Source organism: Ochotona curzoniae, unplaced genomic scaffold (genome assembly GCF_017591425.1).
Source record: "Ochotona curzoniae isolate NIBS_2020 unplaced genomic scaffold, NIBS_Ocur_1.0 scaffold_3208, whole genome shotgun sequence".
Taxonomy (NCBI): Eukaryota; Metazoa; Chordata; class Mammalia; order Lagomorpha; family Ochotonidae; genus Ochotona; species Ochotona curzoniae.
In genome coordinates this window covers 42,053,288-42,075,478 of record NW_024467106.1, presented here as the reverse complement: position 1 = coordinate 42,075,478, position 22,191 = coordinate 42,053,288, and the positions used below count along the sequence as shown (strand labels likewise).

Sequence of the window (22,191 nt, the reverse complement as noted above, 5' to 3'; positions counted from 1 at the left end):
AACTATCTCAAGTATTGGTGAAATGCATACAATTTAAATGGAAAGCAGCTAGATTAAAAAAGATACTATCGTTGAAACTTTAGGATCCTCCTGCCAGCTCACACACCTTTTCCATTGAGTCCATGTACCAGAAATAAACCATGTTGTAATATTGTTAGAATCACATTATTTAGCTTTACTGCCCAATCAAAAATCCCTAAACCATATAATTTGGTTTTTTATGAACTTTTTATTCTGCTCAACACATGTTGATTAGATTTATACATCCGCCTGTTTAAATTTGTTCATGTTCACAGCTGTACAGATTTCTCTGGTACAATTCATCTTACCTATTCTGCTGTTGACAGCTAGTTCTTTTTAGTTTAGGAAACTTTAAACAATGTTTTAACAAATACTATAAATAGAATAGATTGAAAGTTATCTTGACATATATTGAATGAACATGCATCTTTCTAGGAATATATGAGGGTGCCTCAAAAATGTATGGAACACTCATAGTAACAAAAGTCACGTATACATGGATTTCAAAAATTTGCATCAAAATAAACATCAGTATATGGAATGGCCTACAGGATATGTGACTAAAATATATGGAATGGTCTGAATCTTTCCTAAAAAATGTTACAATCTTAGCTCTAATTGATGACAATTCTTCACACTTCACATATTTAAATACTTCATACTGCACCTGCTTACAAACATACTTCACATTTGGCATCCAATAGATGTTTTTACTGTGCTTTAGTTTATAACTATCCCATTGTGAAGTATCTGTTCAACTCTTTAATTATTATTATTATTATTACTGTTTGTCTGCTTTTCCTCTCAACTTTTTAGAGTGTCTTTTATATACTTGATACCAGTCTTTTATCAGTTGTAGGTGTTACCAATATCCACTTTTTCTCTCTTGCTATTATATCTTTTATTCAACAATTGCCAGCATTCTATCTGAGTTGCCCTTTTTTTCCCGATGGTATCACTTTGTTTCAGTGTTTTCTCATAAACTTCACCTTCACTGTTTAAATAAGTGACTACTGCAAGTATTTTAAGCACAATGAATATCCATTTAACAAAGTCTCATGGCAGGTACTTTTTAAATCATAAAAAGGTTTTCCTCATACATGGTAGGCGCCCAAGTGCTAAGGATGTCATCTAATGCTCTCCCAAGCACATTAACCAGGAGCTGTATCACAAATGTAACAGCCGGGACTTGAACCAATACCCATAAAATTTGCCAACAATGGCTTTACCCATTATACCACAATGTTAGCCATGACAATTGTTTTCAAGTTTAATTCAAACAAAAGACAATCAACATCCAAAAAAGCTGATACAGACTCAAAAGGAGCAGTCAGAGATTAACCTGCAGCCCCAAGAATAATGATTCATTATAGCCTGCCGAGAACACAGACTGCATAAATGCCAAGGAATGGATCCCCTCTTTAACTCACTTTTAACATATTGTTTCCTAATTACAAAACTAAGGCATCCTCACTGTAGAAAGATTGAGAGCACAGAAAAGCATTAGAAAGGAAACAGTGATAGTAATAGACACTCCTAAAAAAGATAACTCTCGTGGAATTTATGCACAGATTTTTCTAATGCTTTTATCAATGCATACAAATAAAATGGAAGTCATATTTTGTGTTCTGGTATTTTGTAGTTATTATACACTTTTATAACCACATAATCTTTCATGATATGGATGCCATGGTATGTACAGAACTTCTAATGTTGGGTATGTAATCGGATAATTTTTGGTTTGTCTGATGGTGGGGAGGTATTTCTGTGTCTACTGTAATAAATACTGTTACAATGACAACTTTTATACTGTTTTTGTTTATTTGTTTTAATTTTATTTGGAGGATAAGAAGAGAAGGAAGGACAGAGAGATCTAACATCTGCTGATTCATTACCCAACTATCCTCAGTAGACAGGCCTGACCAGATCAAACAAAGCCAGTAACCAAAATCCGTGTCTCTCATGCTGGTGTGATGAACCCAACCAATTCAGCCATTGTGTACCACCACCTAGGATGTTCATTAGCAGGTAACCAAACCAAAAGCAGCATAATCAGAACTCAGACCAGGCACTGAGATATGCACTGTGGGTGTGCAAGTGGTGACTGTATCAAAGGCTTGTCTCAATACCGAAAACGTTTTACTTTCATTTCCACTTCATTTATATTATTTGTATGAGTGATTCCCCAAAATCCCATTTCTGGATGAGCATTAGTGAAGGTCCTTGATGTGCAGCAAATTGTCAATAGGCTTTCTCAAGTTGGTTGCATCAATTCATGTTATATTCTCAACACAGGGGATGGGGTCCTTTCCTGAGTTTATATGTTTTCCCCAGATATAGGTACTTAGGGTCATTTTTCTCATGGCAGTTTCTAAAGTTTAATTTGATTGTATTGATTTGGGTCATTCTCCATATCCACACCAAGAGTAACACTACTTTTTCAAAGGAGAGCCTTGTCAACCCATAGAACAAATACAGGCCGGATGGGTTCTCAAGCCCACATCATTTCCACGGTCAGGCTTGTCAGCCCTCATGAAAGTGAAGATGAACAATGAAGAGACTTGAAACAATGATGCCAACCTTGCAGTCCTCCCCACTGATTCCTGGTTCTACAAAGAGGAAAGGGCTATCTGCCAAGAAAATCTGGCTCAGGGCTACCCTACTCCATCCACAGAAGCCATTGGGATCACAGACACTGACCTCAAAAAGACAGTCACCTCCAGATGTCTCAGCCTTGGGTACCCAGCTCCACACCAGATGTGACCCACTGGGACTGAGAGCTGGTAAGTTTGTGGGACACAGATGCAGCTGATGAGGTCATCAGCACAATTTGGGGAATGGATGAGTTCACTAGGGGAAAAGGAAAAAAGGCATGTCACTTTTCTTTTTTCTTGTTTGAAGTCACTAAGCTTCAGGGTTCAGGAGGGAATTGTTGGTCTGACTTATTCTTTGGGAGGCGGGTGGCTGCCTGCCAGAGGCAGCTGCACGCGGGGTCATTTGCATTGCATGCAGTCTCTGGTTTTAGAGGGAAGCTCTTCCTTTCCTTAGATCATCTGCTTCTTTAGAGTCAGGGCCACTGCCTCACACAGATTGTATTCGCCCTTTAATCTTTTCCCCACCCCTCCCTTTCCCTAACTTACTCAGTTCAGTTTAACAAGCTTCCCAGACAGGTCCAGCAGGCTCATCCCGATAGCTTTGAAAGCCAGCTGGCGGACAAAGGAGGAATTATTTCATACATTCGTGGCGGGGTGGGTTTGGGAGAGAGGTAATTTATGGAACACATGGTCAGTCTCTATCTATCCCTGCACCCGCCTTTTACTTTGCATCAGTTTCTCTTCCTTACTCTCCAAGGTGCTAATACCTAACAGCCTGGATCCTGCTGGCTGCAAGCTCCTGAAGCCCTATTCAGATTGCTGAACTTTCAGCCAGCCCTGGCAAACCTGATGGGGCCCTGATGGGAAGCTCAGGGAGCAGTCTCCCAGAAGGAGGAGCGAATTCTCCTTTGTGTATGGGCACATTCTTGAAGTTTCACCAAGGTGATGCCGGAGCTAAAAGGGACAAAGATCTGGCTGTCCAATGTAGGAAAACTTATTTTCACTTTAAATGAAGCACCACTTTGAGGGGAGGAGGCAGTGCAGAAAAAAAGAGTTGAGAGAAGAGTGAAATAGAGGGTAGACCAGTCAGAGGACAGGGATACATGGCCACTTTTCTACAGAAGATAGCTTGTTTCTACCCAGCGTATTGCTTATGAAGTGACAAGAATATTTCAGGTGCCATTTTATTTTTCAGCTCTCCAGTTAGAGACAATTTCAGCCATTACTTTAGAAATGATACCAAATGGAGAGTAAGTGGTCAATTTCAACTTCATTTTTAAAACTTGGGCTGGAGAGAGGCCATGCACCCAAAACTAATAGAAAGAACAATCAGAGAGATGGATTAGTCATTGTTGAACATCCATGTCCTGAGACAGGCACCAGATATTGTTAAATCCCAAAATGTTCTTCCATAATCAGAAAACCTCGCAATCAGTGAGAGACTTGCTTCATAGTATTGACCAGACTGCTTTCTACCAGTGGGAGGATAGCTTTTTATTTTTAATGTCACTATGAAGTATCCCAAAGATATTTGTGCAAAATTTTAAATGGGAGACCTGTTACTGAAATTCAAGTGTCTAAAATTTTCAATATTTTTTTTCACTTTAAGGGAAAATGGTCAAAAATGGGAAAAAAGAGTTAGCATAGATTTAAATGTGTGTATGTATGTGTAATATTCAGATTCTTTGAGTCAGAAACAAAACCACTTTCTCTATCAATCATTTATACTGGGCCCAATCAATTGTGGGCCCTGGCCCACAATTCGGTGTTTAATTGTCATTATAACCCTGTAAGAAGACATATCCCCATTGCACAGGTTAGCTTCTGGCACCACACATCTCATACCCTGCTTCTGCTCCATTGCCCGCCTTTTTTCCCATTGCCAAGTCCCATGAAATGCTTTCATATTGACAATAAACTTTTATCTTTGTTTTTTTGTGGGTCATTGGAAGATATATTAGTACACTAGTACTAGAAGCCGCTCCTACAAAGGATAGCCACAAATGCAGAAAATGTACGTGGAAATTGCTATCCCACTAAACCCAAACCAAACACATCTTTAATTCAGCTACCTTGCATCACTCCAACTTCATCCAAGTGGAGAGGATATATAACAGAAAGGAAGTTCAAATGGAGCTAGCAGTCAAATCACTGGATTTGAAATACTTTGCTTTATTTAGTTTGCAATGAAAATACAAACACATAGACACATCACTAGACACATGTGGCCTCAAAAGAGTCCTGGAAGCTTAAGCTTTCTTAGCTTTGTAGTAAATTGGCCTCTTCCCAGGGATGCTGCTCTTGTCCAAAGCATTTGGCATTGACTTCAGAGCTTACTTAATGCTTGTGCTTATCTGAATATTTTCACTAGTAGCTTTAAGGGTTGATTGAATTTTTGGAAAGAACAAGAGTCTTTTGGGCCCGAATGTTGTGGTTCAGGTAATTGTTTAGGCTGTGGAGTGCTATTTGGAGGTCAACAGTGTGATGATTTTCTTCTGCAATTCATTAACTATATCTGTGAACAATTCTCTGAAACGGTGTTTACCCTGAAAACTTCAAATCACAGCCCAGAATTATAACAAGACCATTTAACAAATGGCACACTCCTATTTGCCTGTCCACATACTTCCAGTCCAGCCTATCACTCAGCCAGTTGTCTGTTTCCTTCAAGTGAGTGGAGAGAGCAAGACCCAGAACTCATGTCCCTTAATTGTGTACTCCAGACACAAGATTTGCTTATTTTATAGCAAATAGCTATTACAAGGTCTGTCTTCAGGGAAAGATTTTGTTTTGCTCCAAGCTTCATCCCATGGCTTTAATCCCACTGCATTTGTCATCTTCAGCCTCACTGGATACAGAGAAAGAAGTTTCAACCAGCTTGCCAGAGAGGTAAATAGGTTTAAACTTCACCACAGATGGCCTCCTCTATAAGTGCCAGGTTTTCATCAATAACTGGGGTGGCTACTGACATGGCAAAGAACCACTGCTAAGCCTGGCTCCTGTCCACTTCTGGGATAATGGAGACTAAAAGGTGAGAGAAGGAGCAAGAAATGGCCTGATATTTTGGAGGGGAAAAGAGGAAAATTAAAAACTGAGGGAGAAACAAGAGCTATCATAAACTAGGAGAGTAGACTAACAGAAAAACAATGGGAACTTAAGCATATTGAAATAATCTGATTTGTTTACTTACTCAATGCTTGCCTCATTCCACAAAAGATCATGTGCCACTTTTATTTTGAATTAGGGCTAGATCAAGCAGAAAACATTTTTTTTTTTAATTCTTTTCTTTGAGGCTAGAAGGAAACAGAAAGTAACATTTGGAAACTGTTAATTATTTTAAAATTTTCTTCTTTTTCTCTGTGTAGTCAGCTGCTATGTCTACACCATTCTTAATTTCTTTTCCTTAATCATAACAATTAAGACGAATATGCATTTGCTATTGCTTTACAGCCACACATTGGCAATTGAGTTGAATGGAGAAAAAAGTGGGGGGAGGGATCATAAAAAAGAAAGAAAAAAGGAAAAACATGTCTTGGACTGTAATCTTTGGGAAGAAGCCAGAATCATTTTCTAGCCAATCAATTCCATTCCATAGAGAGAGAGAGAGACAAGAGAGGGACCATGTGTGTGCACGCATACACACACACACACACACACACACACACACACACACACACACACACACACATTTCCAAGCCTGGGTGAGCACAGAATGCTCAGATCTTCATAAATGCTGGAATATATGAGGCAGAAGAAGTGCTACGAGCAGCGGTCATGGTCCAAACGATTATCAAAGAACTGCTCTCCTGATCAGGTTTTGTGCTAAACACACCAGAGAAAGAAAGCAAGGGCTGATGACTGCTTATTTGGCATTTCTTTGTAGTCGGGGGCCCTTTCTTCCCCTGAGGTGGTTGTTGTTGTTAACCGAGGTTGTGTGAAACCCCTTCTGTGCAGAAACTGGAGGCTTGCTTTGAAGCCAGAGTGTCTTTGTTCTTTACCTAACTTGGTGCCACTTTCAACAGGAGCATCTGTATTGAAGTCTGGTCAATGCCTGCCACCCAGGATGCAGTAAGAGTTTGCCAGGTGGGGAAAGCTGTTATGGTGGGGCCAGAGGAGACAGTTGCGGGTTTAGAGCAACAGACAGATCGAAAGCAGTTTCTTACATTAAAAATTACAATATAAAACACTTACACTGCCTTGGATTGTTGAGTTAGAGTTTACAGTTTTCCTCTGGGATTTGAATACTCAAGTAAAGCATGTCTGGGACAGAGAAAGACAAACTATTTGTTGCTAGATTACAGGAAAAAAAAAGTGGAGAATTATGAGGTATAGAGTACTCCTCAATAACTGACGTTGAGATAAGGAATCACTAAGTAAATATTAACATAGGAAGCCCTAGTTTCCAGAGTCCCCTCAAAGCACTTGCTCTGATTTCACTTGTTGAAATTTATACTTAAAATTTGAATTTATACAACACATAAGTATGTTCAGTAATGAATTTTTAATGCACTGGAGTAGAGTTCCACCTTTTACAGAGTTAGATTTCAAAGTTGGTTAATGTTGCCAATCAACAAATTTACTTGAATATCTAAAACCTCCCCATTAATTACACACATATTAATTCTTATCCACACTATGAATTTCCTTTCATAAAACTATCAAATCTCAGCTCCTGGACATTGGCAGGAGCAGAAATGTGTAGTCTTTCTTTGTGTTAAGAGGTTTACTACCCTCCCCCCTTTCAACATGGGGCCCTATTACCTTGTGTCATGATCTTTTTATTGTGGGAGCAATGAAATTAGATCATGTAGTCCTTATAGCAGGAAGTCGTCCTGAAAACTAAATTAATTAAGTTAATTTGCACTTAATTTAGCTCCACCACATGCCAAAATATTCACCTACTGGGTCAGCCCTTAACAAATGAACTCAGGCAAGCAACTGAAGGTCTCAGGGCTTCACATACTCTTATCTATGGACTACAGTCTCTAAATCACCTCCAGCTGCAGCAAACCATGTTACTACAATTAACATCTCATCTTTAGGCTTGCAGAATCACACAGGATTCTCACAAGTGTGCCATCTTTCAGGGCAGCAGTAGGGTCATGTGGGCAGGGGGAGATCATCAACATCGAAGTTAGCTGTTCTGACTTGCTTCAGCAGCACATATACTAAAACTGGAACACTACAGAGAAGATTAGCATGGTCCCTGCGCAAGGAGGTAGCTTCTTTTCTCCATTCTAGAGCCTGAAGCTGCTCCTCTGACTCCTTAGGAAACCTGCAATCCTGGATTCAGGACCTAGCAAATTTCAAGTGAAAATGAGGCATATACATTACCATTAAGTAGAATGAAAGAATGTATCCCAGTTTGTCCTCTGGGAATCTGAGGCAGTCATACCTTCCTTCATTTCTCACACCTATGGTGTATGGTACACACATACCACAGACTGAGAAGGTGGGATTTCTTTAAAACAACATGCTTCAAATACTTTTCGGCATACATTTAGTGTCAAGATCTCATCAGCTTTAGCCACTATTTCTTGGGTGATGTGAAGATGGTATCAACACACTTGATCCAAAATAATATAATAAATAAAAATCATTCAATACTTTCAATTTTCAGTACCACTTGTGCTGGTGACAAAGCATTCCATAGCAATTATTTTCATAGTAACAAAAAAAGTGCTCAGAGGTAGATTCACATTACTTACTTATCCTCCATGACTGAATATGACTCTGTACAAAGGAAAATTCAACAAAATATATTGGAAACAGACTCACAGTTTTTATATAAATGGCTTAAATCTTTTAAACACAGGTATAATGAGCTCCTAAAACCCAAAAACTATTGCTTATATCTTTTGAACTGAAAATGAAGAAACCCCAGAGGCAAATCACAAAGTAAGTGATCAAATTGCATTAGCTAGAAAAACACATTCAGACACTGGGAGACAAGTGAACCTTGAGCAGTTGGACTGCTGACTGCCTGCTGAAAGAGGAATCAGTAAAGAAATTCACAGTACTGCCACTTGCCAACCATCCAGTAACTTGTTGAACTAAAGATTTAGCTGGAAATATGAAGTCTTGGCTGCTATGGCTTCTGTATAATTTAACTCTTGGTTTATGAATGGAAGAGTCTAAAAGTATGATCATTCTGCTTGTATTTGGGTTATATCAGCACCAACAAGTAAGTCATCAACAGCCATGCTTTTTGAGCCTGTTTGACAACAAACACAAATAAGGCTAAAATATTCAAAGTACTGAATAGCTTTCTTTTTAAAATTTTTGTTTTTATTTTTCATTTATTTGAAAGAGTGGCAGAGAGAGACCTTCCATGTGGTGGTTCACTCCCCATATTTCCTATAACAGCGAGGGCTCAACAAATTCAGGAGCCAGGGGTTCCGTCCAGGTCTCCCATATTGATGGCAGAGAATCAAGCAGTTGAGCTATCATCTGCCTTCTCTCAGAATGCTTAGTTTGATGCTGGGTCAGAAGTGAAGCAGCTGGGACTTGAATCAGTGCCCTGATTCAAGAAATGGGATGGAAGCATCATAATCCCTGGTTAGCCTGCTAGCACAACAGCACTCATGTAGAATAACTTTTAGTTATCAGTTTATCCTTGATCAACTCCACTGACATACCACTAATAATACAAAAGCAATGATGAAAAAGATAGCTGGACACTTCGTTGTGAATTGTGACAACATAAGTCTGTTAAATAATTATTACCTTCTTCATTCCCATACAATTACATTTTTTTTTAAATCGAACAAAAAAAATCTAGTTCCACTTAAAATATACTCAATGAAATAATCCTTCACTAAACTTTGGCATATCTTAAAAAGAAAAAAAAGCAAAAACAAAACTTTCACCTGCTGATTCACTTCTCAAACAGCTTCAATGGCCAAAACTGAGCCGGTCCTAGACCAAGAGCCAGCAGCTTTATCCAGATTTCCCATCTGAGAGCAGAGGCCTAGATACTTGAGCCATCTCCTACTGTTTCCCAGCTGCATAAGCAGGGAGCTAGATCAGACATGGAGCAGCTGGAACTTCACCTAATGCTCAGTTGGAATGCTGACACTACAAGTAACAGCTTTATCTGCTCCCAGCACTAGGTCTGGTACACAATTATAAAAACTATGTGACAAAATGGGAAGTACCCCCAAACATTCTTCATTATGTAATGACTTTCTTCTGCAGGGAACTTAAGCAAAGCACGTGCATGGATATTTGCTCTAATGATTAAGATGTTGTTAGGATATTCTTGGTTCATATCAGAGGATCTGGGTTTGATGCCTGTATCTGGCTCCAACTACTGACGGCAGTGAAGAAAACCCAAGGAATTGGATTCCTGCCCACTGTCCACCTTCCCTTCTGACCCTTTGGGTATTTGGAGAGTGAACCAGGAGATGGAATCATTCTTTCCTATCTACTATTTTATACTCTCTTCCTCTCTTTTCATCTTCCTCTCTTCCCCTACTCCTTATTAATTTCAAATAGAAGAAAAGCAACTGCATGATTGAATTGCCAGATGAACTACTCACTCTATTTTCTTAGAATGCCTTTCTTAGTTGAAAGAATTATTTACACTAAAAACTGTGATTATTCAAACTTGGGTATTTGGCAGATATTCTCTAGAAAGTGAATTAAATGAGCCTGCCATTTTAAAGAGAGCAATTGACAATATTTGTTGTCAGTGATAAAATCTAAATATTCAAGCAAAAGTTAGAACTTTGGAAAACTTCTCACCATAAAGTTGACATCTTCCCAACACTTCAAGACTCTTTCTGATGAGGTGAGTATGGGAATTAATGAAGATCTTATGTTTTATATTTATTTATAATGCTTCATTATGCTATTATGTTTATATTGTGATCTAATGTTTTATAATAAAATGAATCTGTTGTTCACTAAATAACCAATATTTTTCAAATGACTAATATTACTGATGTTACAAAATTATGTTTGGTCAAAAATCCATTCAAAGTATAAAACAGATCAATAAATCTTGATATCATCACAAAGTACAAAATGTTTATTGATTACTTTCACATTGCACATGGTCAAAATTTTTCAAGAAGCTATCACTCATCAACATTTGTGTAGTGTCAAAGAAACAGACACAATTGTCTAAAACGGCTATAAAAATACTTTTCTAATTTTATAGCTGTGTAAATCTGAATGGTCTCAATGTACTTCGATTAGAAAAGCATAATGCAATAGATTGTATACACAAGCAGATACTCCGAAGAATCCAGCACCCATCAGACCACACCTAGAGACTTACATAAACAGCATACAATGGCACAATTCTCACTAAGTATTTTATAAGGGAAAATGGACAAATTTCATTTATTTTCCTAAAAACATGCTGTTAACATGTAATTGATCTATTATTCTTAATAGCTCTTTCAAAAATGTCTACCTAAATTTCTAAAGCAATTAATATTGATGTGTCTGGACCTTATACTGGGTCTTCAGTATTATTTAGAAAAATAAAGGAATCCTAAGACCACAACATTTGAGATCTATTAATCTACATTATTCTGTTTATTCCATCATGTTTTGTTATTTATTCAAATGAATCGTGCTTGACTATAACTATCATTAGTGTCTGGTACTCAGAATATGTTAAAGAAGTGTTTACTGAATGAATCAATTAATTGATTAGTCAACTTTAGTAACTAAAATGTTTCTTCATCCTGTGGTATAAGCATTATTCCCGTTGGCCAAGAAAAACTCCAGAATTATGATGATCAGTTTGCACAGAAAAACATAAAGAACACAACTATTTTGCTTCTTCTAACATCTACGACATTCCTTCTAGCCTAATGTGTATCACTCTGTGCCTCATGCTTTATAGTTCAGCAGCATCAAACTACTGCTCAATAATCCCTGGTCATTGTCCTTAGCAGCTAGAATCCACTCATACACAAAACTCTACAATTCTAATTCTGAGTCTTTCAAACTAAGATGGGAATGAGGAGGCATCTCTTCATCCTCCATGCAACCATACTGCTCCAGGCACATGTTTTTCATTCACACATAACATCTCATCTGTAATTTACTCTTTGTGTTACTGTCTTCTTTTCTAGACCATCACTTCATATACTTTTGTGAACTCGGTTATCATGCATATAGTCTGACATCTAATGGATGCATCAGCATTAATTAGACTGAACTGAAATGCTGTCTACCCAAGATATTTAAGCTTAGGTGTGAGTCACATGAGAAGCATTCAACTTCGTTTACTTTTTTTGAATATATACGTGCACCAACCACCGGGCTGTGTACTGGGGATCAGAAATCATTATATCAGTGAGCTTAAAGCCCAATAACGGATAGAAAGGTAAAGAGAGATATCTGTAAATTACAGAATATAACAAGCAAGTTACATGTGGAAGTTTCAATGGAATCATGAAAAGCACATTCCTTCAAGAAATATTAAGAATACATTTTATGTAGCAAGGCACTTATTCAAATAATAGTGGAACCATGTGCCTCAGTGAACGTAAAGAGAAAAACTTCATTTATTTTCATAAAAAACATGCTGTTAACATGTAAATGATTTAGGATTTTTTAATTAATAGTCTTTCAAGGAAGTATGAAATTACAAGTGGTGAGCAAGTTGAGGAAGGACATACAATGAGAAGCTATCCTGATCAGACTAATTCAGATTGGGAAGGAAAAACAAATGATCACAGAAGGTGTTTCTGAAGAAGGGAGTTGATGTGTATAAGTACAGAAACGTGTAAGTGTTAGGCACAGGAGGAGTAACAAAGCAAATATTTCAGGCAGTACAAAGGGTGATTAATTTGATAGAAACTTTGCCATGAAAGTAGGCATTTGCCCGGCTTTGATATCGCCTCTACCAGCTGCAAGCTAGAGGAACTAGCAGCACATAATATGGGGGCTAGCGGCAGCCCCCAGCTAAGCTGAGGTGCTGCATTCTCCTGCTGCACAAACTGCAATTCTGGGTGGTCTGTATTCTTCTCACATAAGCCCTGGGAAGATAAATGGAGCCTGTTCCCTCAAGTAACTACTGCTAAGAGAAAAGTTCTCTTCAGATGTATTTCTCCATCAGCACTTTCCCCATAGGGCACCTGGAAACTTGATTTATCATAGATGTTTCACACAGCATACACATACAGTAAGACACACGTGGCATATTTAAATGTACTCCTCAGAGAAATTTGCTGGCAGTGATCACAATCCATAAATAAAGGAAAAAATAGACCAGCAATCATTATTTCCAGGAACAGATAGAGCCCCGCTCAGGCTGCAAGCCAGAAGCTGAAATAAGTCAGAAGTGTGGCCATGCTTTGGAAAAACCTCTCTTGGTGCTGGAATCAACTCTTATTTTCTTTCAGTCCTTCAGATAGAATCAATTCCAGCCAGCCTCTGGGTTTCTCAAGCAGCTTTGCTAGACTCATTAAGCAAGGAGTTGAGGGTTGTCCAGCTGGCAGCACAGACTCAGTTAAGGTGCAGTTCTAGGTTCACATCCCAGATTACTTCTGTGACCTTGGTTAGGTTCTTTATTTCGTCACTCCTATCTTCCTCTGTAAAATGGAAATATAAGCAGGACCTATTTCCTAGACTTTTGCAAGCACTAAATCAGTTAATTATATAAATGGCCAAAAAATTATCAAATCCACCTATGATTATCATTATTGCTCAAACCCTATCAATAAACTCAAATAATTTTCAAGTCTCATGCACCAAGCCCCAAGATGAGTTTGCTGTCTGCTCCACCTCTACCTGTCTACAACCACTTGTCTGACATCTCAAGGATACATTTTATGTGATGAATCACTCTGCTTTCATCTTCATTTTATAAAACCCTAGCCAAACTTCCACAAGAAAGCAACCTATTTTTCCCTCCCTTATATGCTCATAACCTCTCTATCCTGTACAAATACTCTAAGAAAAGTTTCTCTATTAAGGATCTAAAATTGGTTATAAATGAACTTTCTTCACAAAACTCACCAACTGCTTCCTCTACTGCAGTAGAGTAGACACTACAGTTTTGAGAATAGTGGTTCCTTCATTCAGTCACTTACTAGCAGCCCGAACTGAAGGCTCTTGAATCCCCAATCAGACCAGAAAACATGCACAAGTCCTTTTTTAATGTCCAACACCTTGAAACCAAATACCAGCCAGGTTCAACCCAAGACTACGCAAAGCATAATCACAGACTGATATTTTTCCAACCACAAGACCCTCAAAATCAAATGCATCTGTAAAAGAAAAGTGACTCTTAACCTAATCCACAGTGGAACACAGATCAATCGAAACCACATTAAGACTGTACTTGGTAAGAAATAATAAAGTGTTTCAAAAAGATACCTTTGGTTTAAGCATGCCTGGAAAATGAAATGACTGAAATAACAATGCTCCCCACACTTTGACGTTTGCATAGGACCTTGTGCAGGACTGTCTCAACACCTCAAATGGAAGAAAGTACTTAGAACCTTGAGACACTTTCTAATACCTGCAGATGGTTTAATTGAAGGGATCTTGTGAACAATTCATTGATAGGGTTTTCCAGCAAGTGTCATTTCTTCCTGCAGTCTAAGAAGCAAGTTTTCTGAAGATTACATTTACACACCACGACATAAAAAAGTGGATCACTGATGTGGTTTTCTTGGATGGAGAGGTATAACTCCCATATATACATATATAGTCCTAGCATCCAGCAGGATGGCAGGTTCTAATAATCAAAATTTAACTTATAAAATAGAATTAAAATAGAAAATAAACACTCCAGAACACTAGTCAATTTTAGAAAGTAAATTATAATTCATACTCAGGATGGGGAAGGGAGACAGGAAATAACAAGGAAGCCAGGAGGAAATAATTAATATTTCAGAATGAAAATCAAATCTGTCTCTATCAGCAATTGGATTAAAATTTTCCATTAAATACCAAAACAAAAATTTAAAAATTCGAGTTGTTATGAATGAAAAAAAACTAAGGTACAAAAATTATGAAATATATCTCTCTCAAAAGATAAGTCACAACACTTCTATCAATCAAAAGCAAAAGTTGAAGCAATTAGCATGATTGAAAGTTTGATTTCACATTAACAAGCTATTCAATTCGTAACAAAAATATGAGTCAGCAAATTTTATTTGCCAAAAATGCATTGCTTGTTTATATATAAATGGAGAACTATTTTAATATGACAGGAAAAAAAACAGAAATAAAACTCAATTGATAAATGAGCAGATTTCTCTCAATTTTGGATAGACCAATAATGCCAACGACAAATGAGAACATAAGGAAGATGAAAAGAATGGCGCAAATATTTTGCTAATTACGCACTAATACACATCTATAACTCACAGAGGCTGATATAAATTGCAGAGGTTAACATAAATTGTAGCCTACAGATAACAGTTATTTGATTTAGGCAGAAGATTCACAAACATGTGTGTTTAGAATCTGCATAAAATATACATTTGTAAGTATAAACACTATAAAATTATTTCATAGAAAATGTAAAAAACAATTGTATCAATCCAATTGACAATGCTGTAATTTGTTTTCATTTAAGGTGTCAAAAGAAAATCAATGCCAGCCATTTAGAGGTTTTAAAAAATAAAAACTAGAATTACACATGATTTAGAAAAATAAGTGTCAGGTCCAACATGACAGCTCAGTGGCTAAATACTCGCCTTGCAAGTGCCAGGATCCCATATGAATGCTCGTTCCTGTCCTGACTGTTCCACTTCCCATCCAGCTCCTTACTTGTGGCCTAGGAATACAGTAGAGGATGGCCCAAAACCTTGCGACCCTGCATCCATGTAGGAGACCCAGAGGAAACTCCTGGATACTGGCTGCAGATAGGCTCATACAGGAGTAAGGAGTGAGTCAGCAGATGGAAGATCTTTCTCTCTTTCCCTCTATATATCTGTCTTTCCAATATAAATAAATAAATAAATCTTAAAAAAAAATACAAAGAAAATAAGTATCAAAACCTAGAGGATGAAGCCAAATTTATATCAAGTACCCATAGTCTTAAGTGCTTCAATTACTAAGCAAGAAAGCTAAAATACAGTAAAGTTAGCATTAGATATAAAGAAGCCATAAAAAGAACAAAAAATTGTAAGAAAAATCAATGTAATATATTAAGGAAAATAACATAAATAATTAACTTAAAATACAGAGAAGTAAAATCTGCAAACACATTCAAGTTTTTAAAATGTGTTATAATGTAAAAACTTCACTCCTCAATCTAAAAAAATAAAATATACAAAATAGAAAAAGATATGGATAACCCAGATATGAAACTTTTAAAATCATAATACTATAATATTTTATAAAATAATGAGGAAGTAGGCAATGTTTTTTTGAAAATAGATATTACCAACATTTTCTCAGGAACTTAAAATGTACATAACCCATAGCTCTAAGACACACTGGAAAAGCTGTCAACGCTTAATATTTTAGTTCCTAAATATTTAGAGCCTAAATAAAGTTTAATATTTTAGTATGCACTCTGCTTCAAACTAAATGCTTTGTGCATTAGCTGAATACAGCAATCCTGAAAGGTAATGATTATTGTGTACATTGCTGTGTGTCTTCACTGTGGTGTTTTTATTATCAAAAACATCATTGTTCACCTCCAATAAATGAGATAATACAGAACATGTTTCCTGGTAATAGCTATTTTATTTAATGTAATATCTTTAAGTTATAGCTGTGATTTTGCAAATGGCAAGATTTCCTTCAAGTAAATACTATATATTTATATCAATTCACTACATACTATTATATCAAATAATATATAAATCAATCTAATACTCCATTTTTCTGTCAATGAACTTCTAAGTTGATTTCACATCATGGCTGTTATGAATTGTGCTGCAATGAACAGTTGAACTGATAGCAACAAAGAGTGGATAGTGGTTGCCAGAAGTTGGTGGGAAAGGGAAATCAGGAAGGTATCAATCAAGGGGTACAATATTTCGGCCAAGCAAGGTGGGGAAGCTCCAGAAATCTGTTTTTGCACTGTACTTATATTTAGTACTATATTGCATATTTAGCAAAAAAATAAGTGGATGGATTTTATATCACATGCTCTTAGTACAAATTTTTGTTTTAAATCTGTGCATGTTTTTGATATCATCTACCTTCCTATGAAATTCCAAGTGCCAAAGGACAGGGAGGGAGTTCTAAGTACTGTGAAGACAAACATCCAGATATCCCTTGCACTTACATTACATAAACCCTACCACATCCATGCGAGTCAATAAGCAATTTTTGAAATAGTATAATTCAGTACAGGAAAATTACCATCGAATCTCAATGATGCATATGGATGCATACATCTGTTCAACTATAGCGTAATAATTGCACTCGTGTCTTGGTCCTTTCAGATCACTATTTTTAAAAATACCTAACTGGGTGGATTGTAAATTGCAAAATTGATTTCTCACAGGTCTAGAGGTTAAAAAGTCCAATATCAAGGCTCCAGAAAGTTCAGTGTCCTGTGAGACCTATTTTCTGGTTTACAATTAATATCTCCTTGTTCTTCTTTACTTGGTGGAAAGCACAAACTAGGTTTCTGGAGGATGTTTCCAGAACACCAGTTCCAATTGTGAAGGCTCTATTCTCTCCCAAAAGCCCTAACTTCAGACACCATCACTTTGGGGATTAAATACAAGTGTTATTGGAGGAATACAACTATTCAGACTACATTGAGAAATCTCCTATTGAGAATTCTATCATTAAAAGCAATTCTTTCAACAAGAAGAATCTTCTCTTTCTTCTGAATGAAGCTAAAAAAAATTAAGAGAAAAAGAAATGTAAACAAGCAAATACCATGAGTGCATCTAGCCTTTGATTATGGTATGTGGTTAAGTAAATAAAGGCTTTTCCTTTATCTTCTCACACTGCCATTAGTCTAGGACTTCTTGCACACACTTACCAATGTTATCACCTTTATCAGACCACTTTTCCTTTTTTGTTGTACTATTCCATCAGTAAGTTGATGACTTCAGCTGTCAGCCTTGTAGTGTCAGGTTATTGCTTTTGTCTGCCAGCACCTCCTCTGACCCTTTTCTGGTAACAGACCTGCAGGCTGGACCTGTGAGACTACCCTGGCTCACCCTTGGCCCCAACTACAGTGATTGGTCCAAACAGTTAGTGAACAATTATCAAAAATACCAGTTAGTTGCACTACTCTAAGAAGAAAACCTGCCAACTCCCATTTACTCTTGGTTGTGAGGTCTTACTGATTAGTGGCTATTTCAAGTCTATAATGTGCACAATATACTCACAATAAATCTTTTTGTTGTTATTCTTAAGTTAGCCAGAATCTCTGTTACTTATAGTGGAGAAAGAGCCTTAATTGATGTATTTATATTTTTAACGATAAATCACAAAGACATTCAAATAAACAGAGCTTTTTTGCTTATTTTTCATTGCAATGTTAGCTCTTGATATCAATGCTGCCTTGGGCTGGCAATGTAATGTAAAATATGTTTCCTAAATAATGCATCATGTTATATCTGTGTAGCCTCAGGAAAATGTATGCTATAAGAGTAACGCTAGCAGTAGAAAAATAGGTTGGCTTGTTGAAAATTAAACTTGATTTCGGCTTGTCTCCTGTTTCAAATAGGAGCTAGAGGATCTAATTTTTCTTCCTTAACAATGTGATTTGTTCTAGGAAGCAATGGTTGATGAGAGCCAGAAAATAGGTATATCTGTTTATAAGTATTTAGGACCACATTAGCTAATATTCATAAAGCTCTTTTGTCTTTACCAGAAAGGAAAAAATTATCAGGTATTTCTATTTAAGTGTAAAAAAATAATAAATATACCAGGTTATCTGGAAATTCCTCAAAGACAACCTTGCTAGCAGCTTTTGGTTCATCCCTCTTTCATTATCATTTCTTGGGCAATAATGCCATCCAGTGCTTAATTTGTAGTGTGTTAGGTGAAAAGGTTCTTATCTCTCCATCTTTTTAACAGTAATACTGAACAGAAAATCACCTCCTTTCTGAACCAAGGTTTCTAACAGGAGGCTTGACTACAACACATGTTTCATTGATTATAACAAAGCTTCTGGAAAATGTGTAAAATATCTTAATGTGTCTTAATAAAGAATAGTAGATAGTAGACAGGTTGTTTCCAATTTTTTCTCAATGAAGAGAGAAGGAAAACATCAAATGTCCCCAAAGCTCATGGAGGCTTAATGTCCATTTAGGCCAATATGGAAAAGGCTGTCTCTAAAGAAGGCCAAAAACCTTAAAAGTTGCTTAAGACTAGAAAGAAATTTGTACATATCCTCACCAGAAGTCAAGAGCAAAAATGTTCATGCTAACTCCAAGTGAAACAACCGCATATCCATAGCCAACAGAATGATCAAATAATTTGTGATCTATTCTCTCAACAGAATACTGTACAACAAGGAAAAAATCTGAATCTACACATAATATACATTAACTTCATAAACATATTGTTGAGTGAAAGAAACCAGACGTAGCAGCTGCCAATTGTGCAATTCCACATACATAATGCAGAATTGGACAAGCTGATTCACATTGTCAGAATTCAGCAGAAACTTCCCTTCCAGATAATGAGTACTAATCAGAGAAAGGTTAGAAGGAGGCAGGCAGTACTTCTGGCATCCTGGTTATGTTCAGCATCTTAATCAGGTACTGTTTCCATTTTGTGTAATTCATCAAACTGGAAACATATTATTTGTACTGTAAACTTTTCTAATCAATAATGATATTTAGGAAGAAGAGTTATGTTTGATGCCAGAGATTTGAGTCCTGTGGAGCCATAGGCCACAAACTTTAAAAAAAATTTTTTTACCTGAACACACATAGGGTGAACAAAGAGCCTGGCCTCTTGAAATTAGTCCAGGATATCCAATTGTCCTGAGAGTGGAAAAGAACAATGGCCCCAGAACCTTCTTTTTCTTGATTAGCAAGACATTATCTATGTTCAGCCTTCTAGTCAAAGGGATCTGAGAACAGTTAGGAAGGACTAGAAAAGCATCGTTTCAGACACATAGACACTAAATTACATTCTTGCTCTGTATTCCTGATCCTCTCCAGCTGTGGCTTCCAAACCCAACATTGCTAGTTTTGACCGCTGTGCAAGAATTAGAGATCACATTTGTCTTAACAACACTACCCAGGTCTTTCACCACACTACAGCTTTCCAGATTGCTTTCTCCTGGAGAATATCTGTTTCAAATTATTGTTCCCCAGATGTTTTGGCTTCCCTTTCTCCAATTTGAATCACATCTGGCTATTTCCTGCCTATATTCCTGATCTCAGTTTGCTTTTGTGTTGCTTTTCTATCTTTACTGAAACTTTCAACACCTCCCACTTTCTGTATTCCCTAAGCATTCTGTTAAATCAATTATATCCATTTTTCAAGGATCTCAAAGAAAACAGACAGTCTGACATCAGGAGATCCTTTAGACATATCTCCTCTGTGGCTTTAGGCAAGGTATTTTTCTACTTTGAGTGTGATCTGTGGGTTACCATTTCCATGTCTACCACAGAGGAGTGGCTGTCAGAGGGAAAAGGCATAAACAGAATTTGAGCTTCCAATGACATACAGGAGAAAATTAGGTCTAAAAGAGGCAGATGCTGAAACTCACCATAATTAGAATTTAGATTTCCACATCATCCACTCATTTTCTCCAGTTGGTTATGACATCAAAATATCCAAGTGATTTGTCTCTCAAATAGAGAAAGAAAACAATCCTTGCTATGCCAATGGTTTATAACCAAGATTTCGTGTTTCTAACCTACATCCCCTGGATTTCTAATGTCCAATTCGATTATCCTGGCTACATTAAAAACATTGTTTTACTATAATCACAGGCAATATACAAGCAGGTATGCATGCCTGCATTGAGAGCATGGGTCTGCCATAGCAGGACCTGTACCCCATAGCAAGGATATCCTCATCTAGAGATTCCTAGACTTGGATTTTGTGAATTGGCAGAAAAATATGGCAGTAGTAAGTCATATGTTTGTTCTCCAGAAGTCTAAACATCCTATGAAGCTCTTGTTCTAATTTTGGATATAGCTAAGTAACTTATCCAAGCTCACATAGGATTGGTCAAAGGAAAAGAGCCTTTATCTTTAACACCCAGCTGTATTAGTTTATGCTGCATTAAAAATTATCACAAATTTAGCAACTTGAATCAGCATACACATTTGTCATTTCCCATAGACCAGAAGTCCAGGCACAGCTTAGCTTGATTCTCCCCCTCTCAGTCTCATCAGGCCATGATTCAGGTGTCAGTCAAGGATTCAGCCTCATCAGAAGCTCAGATAGAAACTGTTAACACGCATAGCTGAGAGTGCTGAAGACTGTGGATAGGTATTATTGAAGTAAAGAGAAAGGAATACTTAGAATCAACAGACAGATGCTACCAACTAGAACTGGTTTCTATTTACACATAAAAAGCACACTGAAAGTCTTCTGAAAGCCAATTTGTTACCTATACAGGCTTTGAGAGAGAACATCAAGTTTAATAGAAAAAAGAATGTTTAGTTAGAAGAAACATTCCTTGTTTTCTCAAGTCCTTTTGGCATTATTTCCTTGATATTGGGTCAGTCTTGAAGATTTTCATAATAATTCCTGGGTTGGAAGGACTTGGATATTCTAGCCAACACATTGGCATTGCCAGGCTTCCCTTAACTGGCAAGTTGTGCTCATGTTAAGCGATTATTTACAGTGCCTTCTTAGTAGGTGATTAAACTCCCACTAAACCAACAGTAGCTCTTAATCAGAAAGATCAATGACCCTTAGCATAGAATAATTGTCAAGTGCACTTGCATTTCCTGTTATTGTATCTGTGTAATCTTTGGAAATTGGTATATCTGATACTGCAGCTCAGATAATAAAACAATGAGTGTGTAACACTTACAGCTACTAGGTTTGCTCCTAGGTCTAGCTGCGTCACAACTGGCTATGTGCTGTTTGACAACCCATAAGTAAATGATTTTTCTCCATCTCAACTGTAAGATTTTAATTCACATATATTAGAGCCTGGTAGAGTAAGACTGAAGGGGATGATTAAGCAATTGTAGTTCAATTCTTTTATTCTAGGCATCTATCCTGTCCATATCAAATGATTAAAAAATATCAAATAAGATAGTTATGTACTTTGAAAAAAGCATAACATGCTATGGAAATACAATTTATTATCCCTTTTACTAATGAAAACATTCTGATTTCTAGGGTTAAAAATAATCATTTCATTTATTCTCATCGATTCCACTTTGCTCCAGAACTCCTGACTCAATCTCAGGACAGCATCCTATAACATTGCCATCTGGAGAAATTGATGTCATTTTTTTCTTATCATTTTATTTCTAGGAGTCTGCCTACACTGCAAGACTCATGCTTCCCTAAAAAAGCTTGGTGGAAAAGTAATCTCTGTTTCACCACCACCTTTGATGCACCCCCATGCTGACTTCACGCAGCTCATGTTCACTAGAATTGAACTTTCCTCTGATTCTCACATATTCAATCAGAGCTCCATATGGATAAGCAGGAGATCGCAGATGGCCTGACCACTTCCAGGATCATAAAGCTT

The 22,191-nt window shown here is 37.0% G+C and overlaps 1 pseudogene; it reads left to right on the top strand.

The window, feature by feature from the left end:
• The first annotated feature begins 7,763 nt into the window (after positions 1-7,763).
• Positions 7,764-7,855, top strand: LOC121145143 (annotated as a pseudogene).
• Positions 7,856-22,191: the final 14,336 nt, after the last annotated feature.